This window comes from Callithrix jacchus, chromosome 14, assembly GCF_049354715.1.
Source record: "Callithrix jacchus isolate 240 chromosome 14, calJac240_pri, whole genome shotgun sequence".
Taxonomy (NCBI): Eukaryota; Metazoa; Chordata; class Mammalia; order Primates; family Cebidae; genus Callithrix; species Callithrix jacchus.
Genome location: NC_133515.1, coordinates 44157657 through 44172532, shown reverse-complemented (window position 1 = coordinate 44172532; position 14876 = coordinate 44157657). Strand labels below are relative to the sequence as shown.

General features: G+C 41.7%; 1 protein-coding gene and 1 pseudogene across 6 annotated transcripts in view; both read left to right on the top strand.

Moving 5' to 3' along the window:
• The first annotated feature begins 13530 nt into the window (after positions 1 to 13530).
• The window catches only part of ANXA4 (annexin A4), a 78890-nt gene continuing 77544 nt past the window's right edge, over positions 13531 to 14876 (top strand). Inside the window, exons 1-2 of one of the 5 annotated variants that reach the window (XM_008980562.6) lie at positions 14364 to 14405; positions 14643 to 14758. The gene's annotated coding sequence lies outside the window, so the exon portion shown is untranslated. Of the gene's footprint in view, positions 13789 to 14363; positions 14406 to 14642; positions 14763 to 14876 lie in introns of those variants that run through there. The other 4 variants (XM_008980561.6, XM_078349145.1, XM_078349143.1 and 1 more) reach the window with 4 other exon arrangements.
• Positions 14364 to 14876, top strand: part of LOC144579274 (cyclin-K pseudogene) — a 39459-nt pseudogene continuing 38946 nt past the window's right edge. The window contains exons 1-2 of the transcript XR_013526529.1: positions 14364 to 14405; positions 14643 to 14758. The product of XR_013526529.1 is annotated as a cyclin-K pseudogene (transcript). The remainder of the gene's footprint in view (positions 14406 to 14642; positions 14759 to 14876) is intronic.

Genomic DNA, 14876 nt, shown 5'->3' with positions numbered 1-14876 from the left:
CATGACACCATGCCCAGCTAATTTTTGCATTTTTAGTAGAGACAGGGTTTCACCATGTTGGTCAGGCTGGTCTCAATCTTCTCACCTCAAGTGATCTACCCTCCTCAGCCTTCCAAAGTGCTGGGATTACAGGTGTGAGCCACCAGGCACAGCCCTTAACAATGTTTTACAATTTTCAGTGTGGTCTTATACAACTTCCATTGATTTATTCCTAGGTATTTGATGTTTGACAATTTATTTTTAAAACATGACTACCTGAGAAGAGAATAGCATAGAGCAGTGGTTCTCAATGGGAAGTGATCTTCCCTCCAGGACACATTTGATAATGTCTGGAGACATTTTTGGCACAACTTGGGGTAGTGCTGCAGGTGTCTAGTGGATAAGCAGGAATGCTGCCTAACATCCTGCAATGCCACGACAGCCGCCCCACAACAAAGAAACATCATCCAGCCCTAAATGTCAGCAGTGCCATTCTCAAGAAATCCCAGGATAGAGTTAAGAACTTCCAGAAAGATATTACTTAATAGTCATTATTTTGATACACTCTTCATGGATTTTTACATTTCACACGAAGTGATTTACAGTGATATTTTCATCATATTCAAGTTAGTTTCTATTACTGGGGTTTTAATAAAATGTAGCGTGTTCAGTTTATAAAAAGATGTTATAATTGTCGGGAGATAATGCTCCATGGCTTTGGTGTTTCTGGACACCTTCTGAGCAAAAAGCATTGACAGTTCTGTTCACAGATATTTGCATAACAGACAGTCTTGGAAAGATAAAGATAGTGACTCCCTGCAAAGATATTTGGAGATGCCTCTTCCTGGAGATATTCCAGGGTAACAGAGCTAGATACCATGTCCTTTATTTCTCCCCCAAGCCCGGGAGATTTGCCTTCATTCTCCAGGGAGGGGCCAGGTACAACGGCGAACATCTGTAATCCCAGCACTTTGGGAGGCCAAGGCAGTAAGGATCACTTGAGGCCAGGAGTTTGAGACCACCCTAGGCAACATAGTGAGACCCCATAGCTACTTTTATTTTTTTTTTAATTTGTTTTAAATCCAGAAGGGCTGGGCACAGTGGCTCACACCTGTAATCCCAATGGGAGGCCAAGGTGGGTGGATCACCTGAGGTCAGGAGTTCAAGACCGTGCCTGACCAACATGGCAAAACCCCATCTCCATTAAAAAAAAAAAAAAAATTAGCTGAGTGTGGTGGTGTGTACCTATAATCCAAGCTACTTGGGAGGCTGAGGCAGGAGAATTACTTGAACCTGAGAGGCAGAGGTTGCAGTGAGCCAAGATCTCGCCCTTGCACTCCAGCCTAGGCAACAGGAGTGAGACTCAGTCTAAAAAAAAAAAAAAAGAAAAACCAGGAGGATAAGCAGATTTGTGAACAGTCTCTATCAGATGGGCATTTCTGAGGTTCAGTGTTCTTCAGCTGTGAAACAGATCCATTGTCTGCTCAGTGTCTACCTGGGTCTGCCTCCATATGGCCCCTGTGAGACTTGGAAGTGAACGAGAACCCATGTAAACATGATGCTCATGCTGCTAGCTGCACCGTAAGAAACTGTCTAAATCTGTTTGGGCGTGCTGTCTCCTTACTGGCTGAATCTATGGATGATTGGTAAACTGACCTAGCAGCTGCAGTAATCTCTTCTGCTTAGCCATTGCTTGATAATGACCCATTAGCAAGGCCTACCATCAATGGAGGAAGGGGAGGAGGCACTACTAACGTCACATACACACTTTCTTCATCCAGTAGTGATGATAGGGAAGCGCGGTTGGCTAAGGCAAAATTACATCTCCATTAACAGTTCCCCAAACCTACCTTTTAGGTAGATGGGTTTGAAGTGCTGGCCCTGAGGAGCCAAAAGCCACGATGTCACTATTTATATTAAAACTCATGTCTTTGTTGTAGTCACCAGTAGGCCTCCCTGTGTCTACCAGGATGCAGAAAGTAACAACATAGGGCCTGGTTCCATCTCAACTCAATGTTTGACACTTATTTCCTGGAGGCTGGGTCCTAGTTCTATTCTTGGGGTCCGGAGTCGCCTGCAATGACAGAATCTTTGTTAACTAACTTCAGCACAACTGGCTCCCTTCCCTTCTTGCATGAAGCTTCTCAGACCTCTGGTGGACTTTTTCCATCCATCTGCCAGATCTGCCAGACCCACCTAGACTTGCTCGAACTTAGCAGTGGCCACAAACTCAGCTCAAGCTGAAAGCTCCAGTACAAAAGCATACATGAAAGAGCTGAGTAATGATGCTGACTCTCCCTTGGACTATTTGCAGCTGTTTGTTTTTGAAAATAGCCAACTTAATTGCAGTCACTTCAGGGCAATCCACATCCACCTAGAGTATTTGTGAAAACAAATGAAACCATGTTGACCCCTATGATCAGAGCTTACTTTCATGATAGCTTGGTTTGATGACGCTTGAATATGAGCTATATCTCAGCAGCTGGAGGGCATGACCTTGAAGAGCAGATTTTTTTTAAAAAGCCAATAAATGAACAACAACAAAAAAATGCCTTCCTTACTCATCCTTGTCAGCTGTCATGCATCCGAGTAGAGTAAAGGATGGGGTAGGACACTTCCTTGGAAGCAATGACTTGCAAATGCATTGTTTGACTGTCAAACTGTGCTGGACTTTGTTTTGATATAATGCAAATGATTAACCTCCCTGTGGTCAAATAAGATGTCTCTTTTTATCAAGCTGCAGCAGTTCATGGTAAGCAAAACAGGTTTTGGGGAAGGAAAGAAAAGATGTCACTTTTGGGGCAGGAAAAAAATAGAAATACCAAATGCTGATGGTATTTCTTAGATACATTTTCTGTAGCATATCATATTACCCTTGATGGGAATGGGGTTGGGGGTGTGGCTCACTGTGTCTACAGGTCAGGTAAACAGGAAGTTCTAAGAATATCTAATATCTGATATCTAGAAGTGATATAAACTGGGCAATATCTCTTCCCAAACAGCAGTGGAGTTCATTGAGTAAAGATGATTACAGTGCCAAAAGAGGGTCCCAGTCAAGAATTTGTGCTGATCAAAGCCGTGTTGCTTGTCAGTTCCCTTGCTGTGCTGTACATTGCTTAGAGGCCTAGGCTGGATGTGGAGCAAGCTGTGGGTGCCACTATTTCCTTGAAGAACATGATCTGTGACTTTCTTAAGGTGACCAGTTAGGAAACTGGTAGAGTTGAGATTCAAACTCCTGTTTTTATTTTAGAATTTAGTGAGATTTTCTTTGCAAATGAATATGTTATCAGTTTTTGTAAATGTTTAGTAGAAAACTGGAAAAAAATAGTCTTTAATAGTAAAATGAAGCATTATGTAAAATGTTTGTTCTTGTAGATATAGTAAATTCTCATCTTTAGGGATATTAAGCCAAAATATTTATTTACTTAATGAAAGTTAACATCTGAATTAGTCTTAAGATGTACTAGAAAATAAAACCTGAAGAATTATCACTGTTAAGCTGTTAATGTGTATGAAGCAGCTGTCATCTTAGATCTAACACCAGAAAACTGTTGGTAAAAATCTGCAATTTGGCTGGGCCTAGTGGCTCACCCCTGTAGTCCCAACACTTTGGAAGGATGAGGCTGGAGGATCACTTGAGCCCAGGAATTTGAGACCAGCCTGGGCAATATAGACACCCCATCTACAAAAAATAGAAAAAATTATCTGGGCATGGTGGGCATGCCTGTAGTTCCAGCTGAGGAATCCAGCTCAGGGCTGAGCTGGAAACATCACCTTAAAACTAGGAAGTTGAGGCTTCGGTGAGTGGTGATTGCACCACTGCTCTCCAGCCTAGGTGACAGAGTGAAACCTTGTCTCAGAACAAAAAAAGAGAAAAGAGAAAAGAAGGTGCTTTCTCTGAACTCTAGTCCAGTTCATAAACATTAATTCTGCCTTATAAATAATAATATTCAGATTTGTCATTTTTTTGGCCTGTTTTAATCTATGAAAGACATAGCTGTTTAAAATTTACTTTTGCTTCATACTGTAAAACTTTTTAAAAACTTTCTTCTTTGACCTCTTAGGTGTTATGTTTTTTATGTTCCTGAATTTTTTTTTTACAGTTCTATGTATTTTTTTAATGCTTACTCATCCTTGAAGATTGAAAATTCTATCCACGCTTTGCATTTGTTCCAACAAGGGATGAGCTAATTTTTTTTTAATCTGGCCTTACTGAATCAATGATCTAATTCTTTTTGGCTCCCTGCCTGTCTATTTTGATGCTCTTAGAATCTTCCTCTCATTTTCCTAGGCTGCAGTGTTGGTTACCTTCTAGCAGCTTGAAAGCATGGTAGAGGGAGCCATCTGGCAAAAAAATGTCACCCTGGCAGAGTTTCTTCTCCAGGCTTTGCTAAGCCACTGTCCCAAGGGGCCAATGGTTATCTGGCCTCTAGTCTCTCTTCCTCCCTGGCCAGCAGCCAGATTGGACATGGCCTGGCCATCCTCCTGAGACTGCCATTGCCAATATTGTAACAGTGAAAGAATCAAACATAGCTGACTCTATCTTGCTTCAAGCTAACTGCCTTCGTGTGTTCCTACATGGAGGCTAAGCTAATCGTGGAAAGAATTTAGATTATAGGTTAACTGTAGAACCTGTAATGATTACCTCTGTTTGGAAACAGACCCCTGAGGAGATAAGGAAATATGCACACAACATTTAAACAATGCTGTCTTAAAGATTTGTAGCAACAAGGTGAACCTGACAAGCATTTAACCATGAACAAAGGAGTTTTCCAACCTCCTCGAACCCCTGTTGATGTCCATATGTCTGTGGTCACCTGTCACCTCTAGATCTTAACCCCCCTCTGTTCTCCCATCCCCTAATGTAAAAGGAGCCAAAAAAATCTATTAACGTAAGATGATTCTTTAGGACACTTGACCACCATCTTCTCAGTTTGCTGGCTCCCTGAAAAAAACTCATCTTCCTTGCCCCAACATCTTATCTCTTGACTTATTGGCTGTCATGCAGCAAGCAGAATGAGCTTTGGATGCAGCTACAAATTGCCAGGAGTTCCTCTTTGTGGTCAGCTGACTCCATGTGGGGAAATTTTGGGGTGAGTTCTTAGCAGCTGCTGAGACCATTTGTTCTAGGGACCCCTCTCCCTCAAGTCCCTGGGACAGCACTGGCTGCCCCAGCACCCTGGCACATGGCTGTTGGAGGAAGGAACTGGCAAAGCTATGCAAGTTGATGAACTCAATGTGGAAGAGTAAGTCACTCTTGTGTGTACAGCCAGGAACTCCTTTCCCCTCTGTTTGAGATTTTCTCTTGCAAGAGGCCACTTTGTTTTTGTATTTGCCTGGATACGCTTTTGGAGAGGGGAATAGTTGTTGGACTTTTACCCAATTTGATAATCAGTTCATTTGTATTTGTCTGTCAGCTGTCTTTGTGGGCCCCTGGCTTATATATTTTAAAACATGGGAAACCTCCAAAGCATACTAGTTTTTCTGGGACTTCAGCTGGTTATGTATTATGACCATGTTTGTGCACATTTAAAGACTAATGGGCAAATTACAGTAAGAAAAATTCAAAGCTCAAATGGTTAACCTGCAACGATAAAGTAGGGACTTCTAAAGCTCTCTGTTTTTTTTCTTTTCTGCCTGCTTTGAATCGGTTATTAACCTACTTGTGTTGAGATAAAACTCACTGTTTATCTCCCTGTGTCTGGTTAAGACAAGTACCCTTTTCATTGTTTGACTTCCAGGTTGTCTAAATGGGTTTCCCATAGGGAGAAGCAATCACACTGCGGATGGTCTTTCCTTACCTCTTTGTAATTGACCTATAAAACATATTTTATGGTTTATTGAGACAATTCCTGTTTTTCTAAGTTTTTGATCCCTTAGGAAAACTGAGACTTAAAACAATTAAGGTTTTTACATCCATGTAACTTTCTGTATTGCTTTTAAAGTCCTTGTGGTGTTAAGTTATAGGGCTTTGACTTCTGGGTCTGAAATCTCACTGACTCCTGCTAAATCTTGAACATTGACACCAGTCAATGCCTTGTCTTCAGACTGGGGAGAAGGTGACAATCAAAATGAATTGCTTTTCTGAGACACAGGCCCAAAAATTAAAACTATTTAATCCCTCTAGTCCCAGGCACTATCATGGAAGAGGTGAGTGTATGAGATTATAGGGGCTGATTTTGAGGGATAAGATTAGTTCAGAGTTTCTCTATAAATTAAACATTAATATCAAAAGCATGCTGATGCAAGGCCACTGTCTGAGCACTGTGTCAGAATAACAAGGTTTCCTTAGGGCCCTGATCTGCTTTTTAATGAAAAATTGTAAAAGGTTATAAAAGGTTTATGGAGGTCTTACCTTATGGTCAAATTGATGGAAAGATTTGTTTATAAGGTTTATTAAAAGTATCATTAATATTAATAATGCATTATACAAAGGTAAAAATTGGTCTCCTTTGAGCAAAAATTTTGTGTAATATTAATAAGATAATAAAAGATTTTTGTTTACCATGTGAGTAAACTACAGGAAAAAGAGGGAAGAGAGAGAGAGAGAGACAGACTTAGTTGGCCTCATGCTATCTTTATTAGGTCTTATGATTGGGAACAGAGTCTCCTCTCTGTCAAAGAGTAAAGGCCTTTGCTTTTCAAAATCTTTAAATTATCACTTTGGCTAAATGAGTGACAATTATTTCACAGTGACCTGTGATCTCAAGTATTTCATTTTATTAATTTATTCTTTTAGACAGCATCTCACTCTGTCACCCAGGCTGGAGTGCAGTGACATGGCAGTGACATGAACATGGCTCACTGCGGTCTTTATCTCCTGGGTTCAAGCAATCCTTTTACCTCAACCGAGTAGCTGCACACTTATGCCCAGCTAATTTTTAATTTTTTCTGCGGAGATGGGGTCTTGCCATGTTGCCCAGGCTGATCTTAAATGTTTTAAAGCTTCGATATTTAATAAATTTTCCAAAATTAAATTTCAAATTCTCAACTCAGTCTTTTAACTCTCAACTAATTTTTTAGTTATTAAGTCCCCTGGAGGCCTAAGAGAGACCTATTAGGCTTAATTAGTATGTTAAAATTATATAGGAAGCATTGTCAAATATGAAATGGTATTTAACTTTCTTTGGGTTATGTTTATTAATGTATAAATGTATTATTAATATGTGTTCAAAATTGTATGCGATTCCTAAAATTCTTACATGTCTTAGCATATGTTATCAGTAATAATTATGATTTTTATATCAAATTGTTATATGCCACAGAAATAGCCAAATTTCTTTGTCAATTGTCTTTATGGCAATTCTAAGACTTTTTTCATCCACAATTAATTGTTTTTCACTGATTTTGTTTTAGTCCCATTCTGTTGGTTGCCTGTTCACTCTAATGATAGTTGTTTCTTCAGGGGAGTTCCTGAAAGGGACTCTCATGAATGCAGGTTTCTGATAACTTTGGAGATTGTGCCATTTGGACAAGAGAAAAATGTTCCCAGACTCTAATTGAAAAGTTGATGTATTCATGAGGATTTCTAGCTTGGCATCAAGCAAAATAGGAATTAATTACATGGGACTGAACTAATAGGGGACTAAAATAATTTTTTAACTTTCTTGTTTGAAACATTGATGATTCTTTATGCTTTGTTTTTCAGAGTCAAAAAAACTTTTTTCTTTTAAACTATATACGGTGTTTGAGTAAACTATACTCTTGTGAGCAAAATTTAAAGCATATTTCTTTCTCTCTACCTGATTTATTCAGAATTTTGAAACTATTTGTGAGTATTCTTAAGTTATGGCAATATAGTTATTTGACTAAGTTTGTTTTCCTTTGTAAAAGGACACAATTGAAGACACTGGTTATTTTACCAAGGCTTTGACTAGAATGACATTTTTTAAAAATTATACTCTAAGTTCTAGGGTACATGGGCAGAACATGCAGGCTTGTTACATAGGTATACACATGCCATGGTGGTTTACTGCATCTGTCACCCTGTTATCTACATTGGGTATTTGTCTTAATGCTATCCCTCTCCTAAACCCCCACCCCAATGCTATCCCTCCCCTAGTCCACCACCCTCCGACAGGCCCTGGTATATGATGTTCTCATTGTTCAACACCCACTTATGAGTGAGAACATGTGGTGTTTGGTTTTCTGTTCTTATGTCAGTTTACTGAGAATGATGTTTTCCAGCTTCATCCATGTCCCTGCAAAGGACATGAACTCATCGTTTTTTATGGCTGCATAGTATTCCATCCTGTATATGTGCCACTTTTTTTTTTTTATCCAGTCTATCATTGATGGGCAATTGGGTTGGTTCCAAGTCTTTGCTATTGTGAACAGTGCCACAATAAACATACGTGTCCGTGTATCTTTATAATAGAATGATTTATAATCCTTTGGTATATACCCAGTAATGGGATTGCTGAGTCAAATGGTATTTCTATTTCTAGATCCTTGAGGAATCACCACACTGTTTTCCACGATGGTTGAACTAATTTACACTCCCACCAACAGTGTAAAAGCATTCCTATTTCTCCACATCCTCTCCAGCATCTGTTGTCCCCTGATTTTTTAATGATCACCATTCTAACTGGCATGAGGTGGTATCTCAATGTGGTTTTGATTTGCATTTCTCTAATGACCAGTGATGATGAGCTTTTTTTCATATATTCGTTGGCTGCATAAATGTCTTCTTTTGAGAACTGTCTGTTCATATTCTTCACCCACTTTTTGATGGGGTTGTTATTTTCTTATAAATATGTTTATGTTCTTTGTAGATTCTGGATATTAGCCTTTTGTCAGGTGGGTAGATTGCAGAAATTTTTTTCCCATTTTGTTGGTTGCTGGTTCACTCTAATGATAGTTTCTTTTGGTGGGCAGAAGCTCTTTAGTTTAATTAGATCCCATTTGTCTATTTTGGCTTTTGTTGCCATTGCTTTTGGTGTTTTAGTCATGAAGTCCTTGCCCATGCCTATGTCCTGAAAGATATTGCCTAGGTTTTCTTCTAGGTTTTTTTTTATGGTCTTATGTTTAAGTCTTTAATCAATCTGGAGTTAATTTTTGTATAAGGTATAAGGAAGGGATCCAGATTCAGCTTTCTGCATATGGCTAGCCAGTTTTCACAACACTATTAAACAGGGAATCATTTACCCATTGCTTGTTTTTGTCAGGTTTGTCAAAGATCAGATGATTGTAGATGTGTGGCATTATTTCTGAGGTCTCTGTTCTGTTCCATTGGTCTATATCTCTGTTTTGGTATAGAATGACATTTTAAAAGATATATTCAGACTGATTTGAAGAATTGATATTGACTTTATAGAGCTGATGAAAAGCCCTTTGGAAAGACTGACCTTGTACCATGTCTATGTGTTTCTTTACAGAGTTCCTGACCTGTAGTAAGTTTTAAAAAATGTCACTTTCAAACAGGCTCAGGAATCCCAAGTTATTTTGAGATCTTGAGAAGAGAGTTTACCCAATTCATACAGATATCTGTAGGCACAGTTAAATCCTTGGCTGGGCTTGAGGCTTTCAACAAGTCTAATTTGCAATTCCTTATGAAAAAACAAGTTCCAGCAAAGCCAATTTTTTAAAAAAAGGGCCTATATGGCAAATAATTATTCTTGCTGCAATTTAGGCAAATAATCAGGCCAAGTATTATAAAACTAAAACTTATTTTGCAAATAAGTTGATTCTACTTTGACTTGTTTTTGGTAGAAATACAGGACTTAGGAGAAAAATCATACATTTTAGAAGAAAACTATAGTACACCTGGTATTAGATTCTAGCCTTGTCCATTGTTTCTGAGTTTTTATTATTTTCCCACCTGCAATGCCATCTCCCAAAATGAGACACAGCTATTTAATGGGACTGGCCTATTCCTAGACCTGTTACTTTTAAATGTTAAGCCTCTACCCCAAGGTAAACATGGATGATATGCTGCATGCATGTTTTTTCAATACATGTGTGTTCATCATGGATATTTATGGCCCCTCCTGCCACATGTTAAATACATATGTTTAGCCGATCTGTTGTCATAGTCCTGCAGGCATCCAGGTACAATTGACAGTAAGGAACAAAGTTATTTATGTTCTTATTGATGGAGGGCCATATGTTCTGTAGTTGACACCCATCTACCCTCTTGTTTGAACAAGACCATAACGGTAATAGGAGTGTCAAGGGAAACTGTGATTTGCTCCTTCCTGCAACCTTATATTGCCATCTTGGAGACCTTGATTAATGGGAAAAATTAAGAAGATAAACCATACCCTAAAAAGAAACATTGCCAAAATATGCCAAGAAACTAATTTAACTTGGGATAAGGCATTGCTCTTTGCCCTGTTGCGGATTAGAGTAGCTCCCCCAAAGTAGGCCAAAATGAGCCCCAATGAAATATTACATGAAGAATCATTCATTCCAGATGTAGCCGTAAATTCCTTTCAACTGGGAGCTCAGATCCTTCTAAAAACCTAAAAAGAACAAGTGAATGGGACTGTTTGAGATGCTGCTGAATACCCACTCATCAGTGAAGTTTGCTGTAATAAAACTGTGGGTACACTATACTCAAATTGACACTACTCGAGAGCCCCTGCTATCTCAAAAACTAATGCAACCTATCCTTTCTTATTTCTTTCCCTTCTCTTTGTCTTTTGTCTATGCACTCTAGGATATTTTCTAAATTCATCTTCTTAACATTCTACTGAGTTTTTCATTTTTGCAATCATATTTTTAATTTAAAAGAGCTGTGTTTGGTTCTATGAGTGTTCCTTTTTTCGATTATTTATTTATTTACTTATTGAGACAGTGTCTCACTATGTCACCCAGGCTAGACTGCAATGGCTATTCACAGGTGTGATCATAGCACACTACACCCTCAAACTCCTGGGCTCAAGTGATCCTACAGCCTCAGCCTACCAAGTAGGAGGGACTACAGGCTCATGTCATTGCTCCCAGCTTTACTGTTTTATTTGATCTTTCTCAGAGAAGATCAATGATAGATTTCTCAACTTTTTCTTCTCCCCATATACTCTTTTTCTTCCTTGTCTCTTTTTTCCTGTAAGCATGTTTTGGGTTATATCTTTAATGTCAGATCCTTCCCTTATATTGTGATGACCTTCAGCTGTCTGCTCTTATTTAAGTGTGTCAGATTTAGCCACAAAAAGAATAAAAAAGACAAGACATCTGGTTAAATTTGAATTTTAGGTAAATAATGAATAATTTTTAGTATAGGTATGTCTCATGCAATATTTTGAACATACTTATAGTTCATGACTATTTTCTATTTCAGTAAAACGTTACTTGTTGTTTAACTGAAAATCAAATTTAACTAAGTGTCCTGTATTTTATCTGGCAACCCTAAGAGTGAGATCTACAAAGCTGCCTGGAAGCTCTGAGTGCATGTGTAAGTGGGTGGGGCTTGACAAGGGTGAGTTTCCCATCAGGTTGCTCCAGTTTCATTGCATAAATAATTACAGCGTTTCGGGTCTTTCCTCTTAGATTCCCCAGAGAAGAGTATTTCAAACTTCCCATCCTAGTGAGTTTGATCCTGGCTGCCAGAGTTTTGGAGCCAAGTGGGAAGAATACCAAGCAGCTCAGTAGACATCATCTTAGGTTTCATATGGCTCTTCAATCCTACTGTTATGTTGCTTCTTGGATTTCCCTACTCCTGGTTTGGAAGTTGGCTTTTTCAGGCCTGCCGAGTCAGTTGTCACCTGTCCACGTGATTTCCAGGTTTCAAACTTTTATTATTTTTCCCTGTCTTGTTCCCTTGTCCTTGTGAGATTTTTATTTTTTTTATTTAAAAAAGTGGGGGGTTTTTTGTTTGTTTTTGGAGACAGGGTCTCACTCTGTCACCCAGGCTGGAGTGCAGAGGCACAGCTCACTGCAGCCTCAAACCCCTGGGCTCATGTGATTTTCCTGCCTCAGACCCCCTAGTGGCTGGGACTAGAGACGTGTGTCTCCAGGCTTGACTACTGTTTTTTTTTTAAAGAGACATGGTGGATGGAGGAGAGAGTCTCATCATGTTGCCCAGGCTGGTTTTGAACTCCTGACTTCAAGCCATCCTCCCTCCATGGCCTCCCAGTGCTTGTATAACAGGCGTGAACCACAGCACCAAGCCCTATCTTTAATTTAAAGGATCCTTGGAGTCGAATTTTGACAATTACATTAATTTTTAAAATACTCTTAGATCAGGTTTCCTAGAAACAGAGCCTGAGCCTGGGATTCTTGCACAAGTGCTGTAGGGAGAGTATTCTCGAGGGAAGCCTCCGAGTAAGAGAGGGAAATAGGATAGGCCAGAGGGAGAAGCAGAGCAAAGATATGGTTTCTGATGAAATTTAGCCTCAGTCTGATCCCATGAGAGCTGGGCATACGAGGGGTGCCAAAGATTTATTCCTGGCCTTTTGTACCCCATAAAAGTTAGGCTCTGGCTGTGGCTTCCCCAGCCTCGTGTGAGTGCAGATGTCATCAAAGGCGGGGGTTGGGGTGAGCTGGGCTGGATGCACCCACCTAGTAAGGGTTATTCACGTGGGTGCCAACAGCATCTGCTTTATTCCTAACCTTTATTTTTTTCGTGTAGCCTAATTTTTTCTTTTACAGACAGGGTTTCACCATGTAGCACACAGGCTGGCCTCAAGCAACCACCTGGGCCTCCCAAAGTGTTGGGATTACAGGCGTGAGCCACCGCACCTGACCTAATAGTTGCTTCTAAGAGATGCATCGTCACTCTAATCTTTCTGAGGAAATGAATTATCTGTATTTCATTTTTTCCTACTGTTTGCCCTTTAATTTTTTGTTTTGTTCTGTTTTTGTTTTTGTTTTCAGACAAGGTCTCACTCTGTCGCCCAGGCTGGAGTGCAGTGGTGCAGTCACAACTCACTGCAACATTGAATTCCTGGGCTTAGAGCTACCCTCCTGCCTCAGGCTCCCAAGTAGCTGGGACTACAGGCACCACTAAAGTGACCGGCTAATTATTTTACTTATGTTTTCTTTTCTTTTATTTATTTATTTATTTTTGAGACAGTATCTTGCTGTGTCACCCAGGATGGAGTGCAGTGGCACAATCTCGGCTCATGCAGCATCTCCACCTCCTGGGCTTGGGTGTTTTTCCCACCTCAACCTACTGAATAGCTGGGACTACAGGCTGACACCACCACACCCGCCTAATTTTTTCTTGTTGTTGTTTTGAGACGGGGTTTCACCACGTTGGCCAAGCTGGTCTCAAACTCCAGGTCTCAAGCGATCCATCCGCCCTGGCCTCCCAAAGTGCTGGGATTACAGGTGTGAGCCATCGTGCCAGCCTTAATTTTTAAATTAACATATGCAGATAGAGAAAGAACGAGTTTTAGAATCCAAATCAGTCTGATCCTAAAACCTGCGCTCTAAACCATATTAAACCACCTTTTAAAATTACATCTTAATGAAATAATTTAATGTCACCTGTCCAGCTTTAAAGGTGCCAGTAACTACTTAGATTTTGATGTGTTGGATAGAAAACACTCCCCAAACGGGCTATTCTCGTTTTTTGTTTTTTTAATTGAATTTGCCTATAGACTCAACGGATTCATTCTGCAAGCATTCACTACGTGCGGGTATCGGTGCCCTAGCTGGTGGCTTCAAGAGGCCATGTCCAGCAGGGGAAGCAGATATGAACACACAGAATACAAGGGGTGAGCGCCGCGCCAAGCCGAACAGGGAGCTACGGACAGTGTCTAAACCTCAATCACTCACCGAAGTAGAAAGAAAGATCCGAGGCTGCTCCTAACTCCTCCTACGCGAAAGCTTTCCTGGCCTGCTGGGCGCACAGGGAAGGTGAAAGTATGGAACTGCTGGAAACTTTCGGGAATGTGTTTTCATGTGAAAGAGGGAAATGAATGTTCCCCTCAGATTTCACTTTCTACTTTTCTGGCCACGGGCTCGGCCAGAGCGTGCAGCTGAGAGAGAAGCGGTTTCCCGGGTGGGGGGAAGCGCGGATTCGCGGCGGGACTCGGGCTCGGCGCGGCGCTGGGCGTGGCCGGCGCGAGGAGGAGCTGGCGAGGTGCCCCGGACTCGGCCCTCCGTGGGTGTGGGGCGCCCGGTAAACCGGGACCCCGAGAGTCCAACTGCTCCCACCCTGAGGGGTCAGGAGCGGCGCTGGCGGGACAGGGGGAACCGTCCGATCCGGGTAGGGGGTCGTGGCTGGGGACCGGGCGAGCCTGGGGCGCGGGCACAAGCGAGGGCGGACCCGCCGGGGGTCGAGGCCTGCTACTTGCAGGGCTCCAGGTGCGCTTCGCCTAGAGAGGGATTTTCCGGTCTCGTGGGCAGAGGAACAACCAGGAACTCGAGCTCAGTCTCCACCCCAAACTGGGGCGGATCCGTCCAGGATAAGACCAGCTGTCTACCCTGAGCAGGGTGTGACCTCCGCAGCTGCATTGGAGGAGCGCAGCCTGGCGCCGGTACGAGGGGCAAAGGGGCTCCGGGCCGGGGGTCCTGGGCTCGGGGAACGGGGTGGGCGGCCCGAGAGCATCTCGCGGGGATACCCGGCTCCGCGCCGCGCCCGAGACGGGGTGCCTGTCGCCAGCTTGCGGCCAGCCCGGGCCGCCACAGGGAGGAGGGAGGCAGCGGGCCCGGGACTCGGCTCTGGGTGGGCAAGAGGGAGGCGAGTGCGGCGCTTAACCACCGGCATCATCCAGGACATCCAGGGCCGCTTACACAGCTCAGGACGCGGGTCAGAGACCACGGCAATTATTTATTCAGTACAAGTGCTGCGCTTGGGCATGAAAAAGAAAGGACCGAGATCATCTTGCTTGTAGGTAACTCCATCTAACATCTCTTAAGTTTACTTTTTAATTCTTTCTTTCCTCTGTTTAAGAAACTTACTCCTTTCTCCTAGATCCTTACCACTTTCTAACCTTATCATGTGTCTA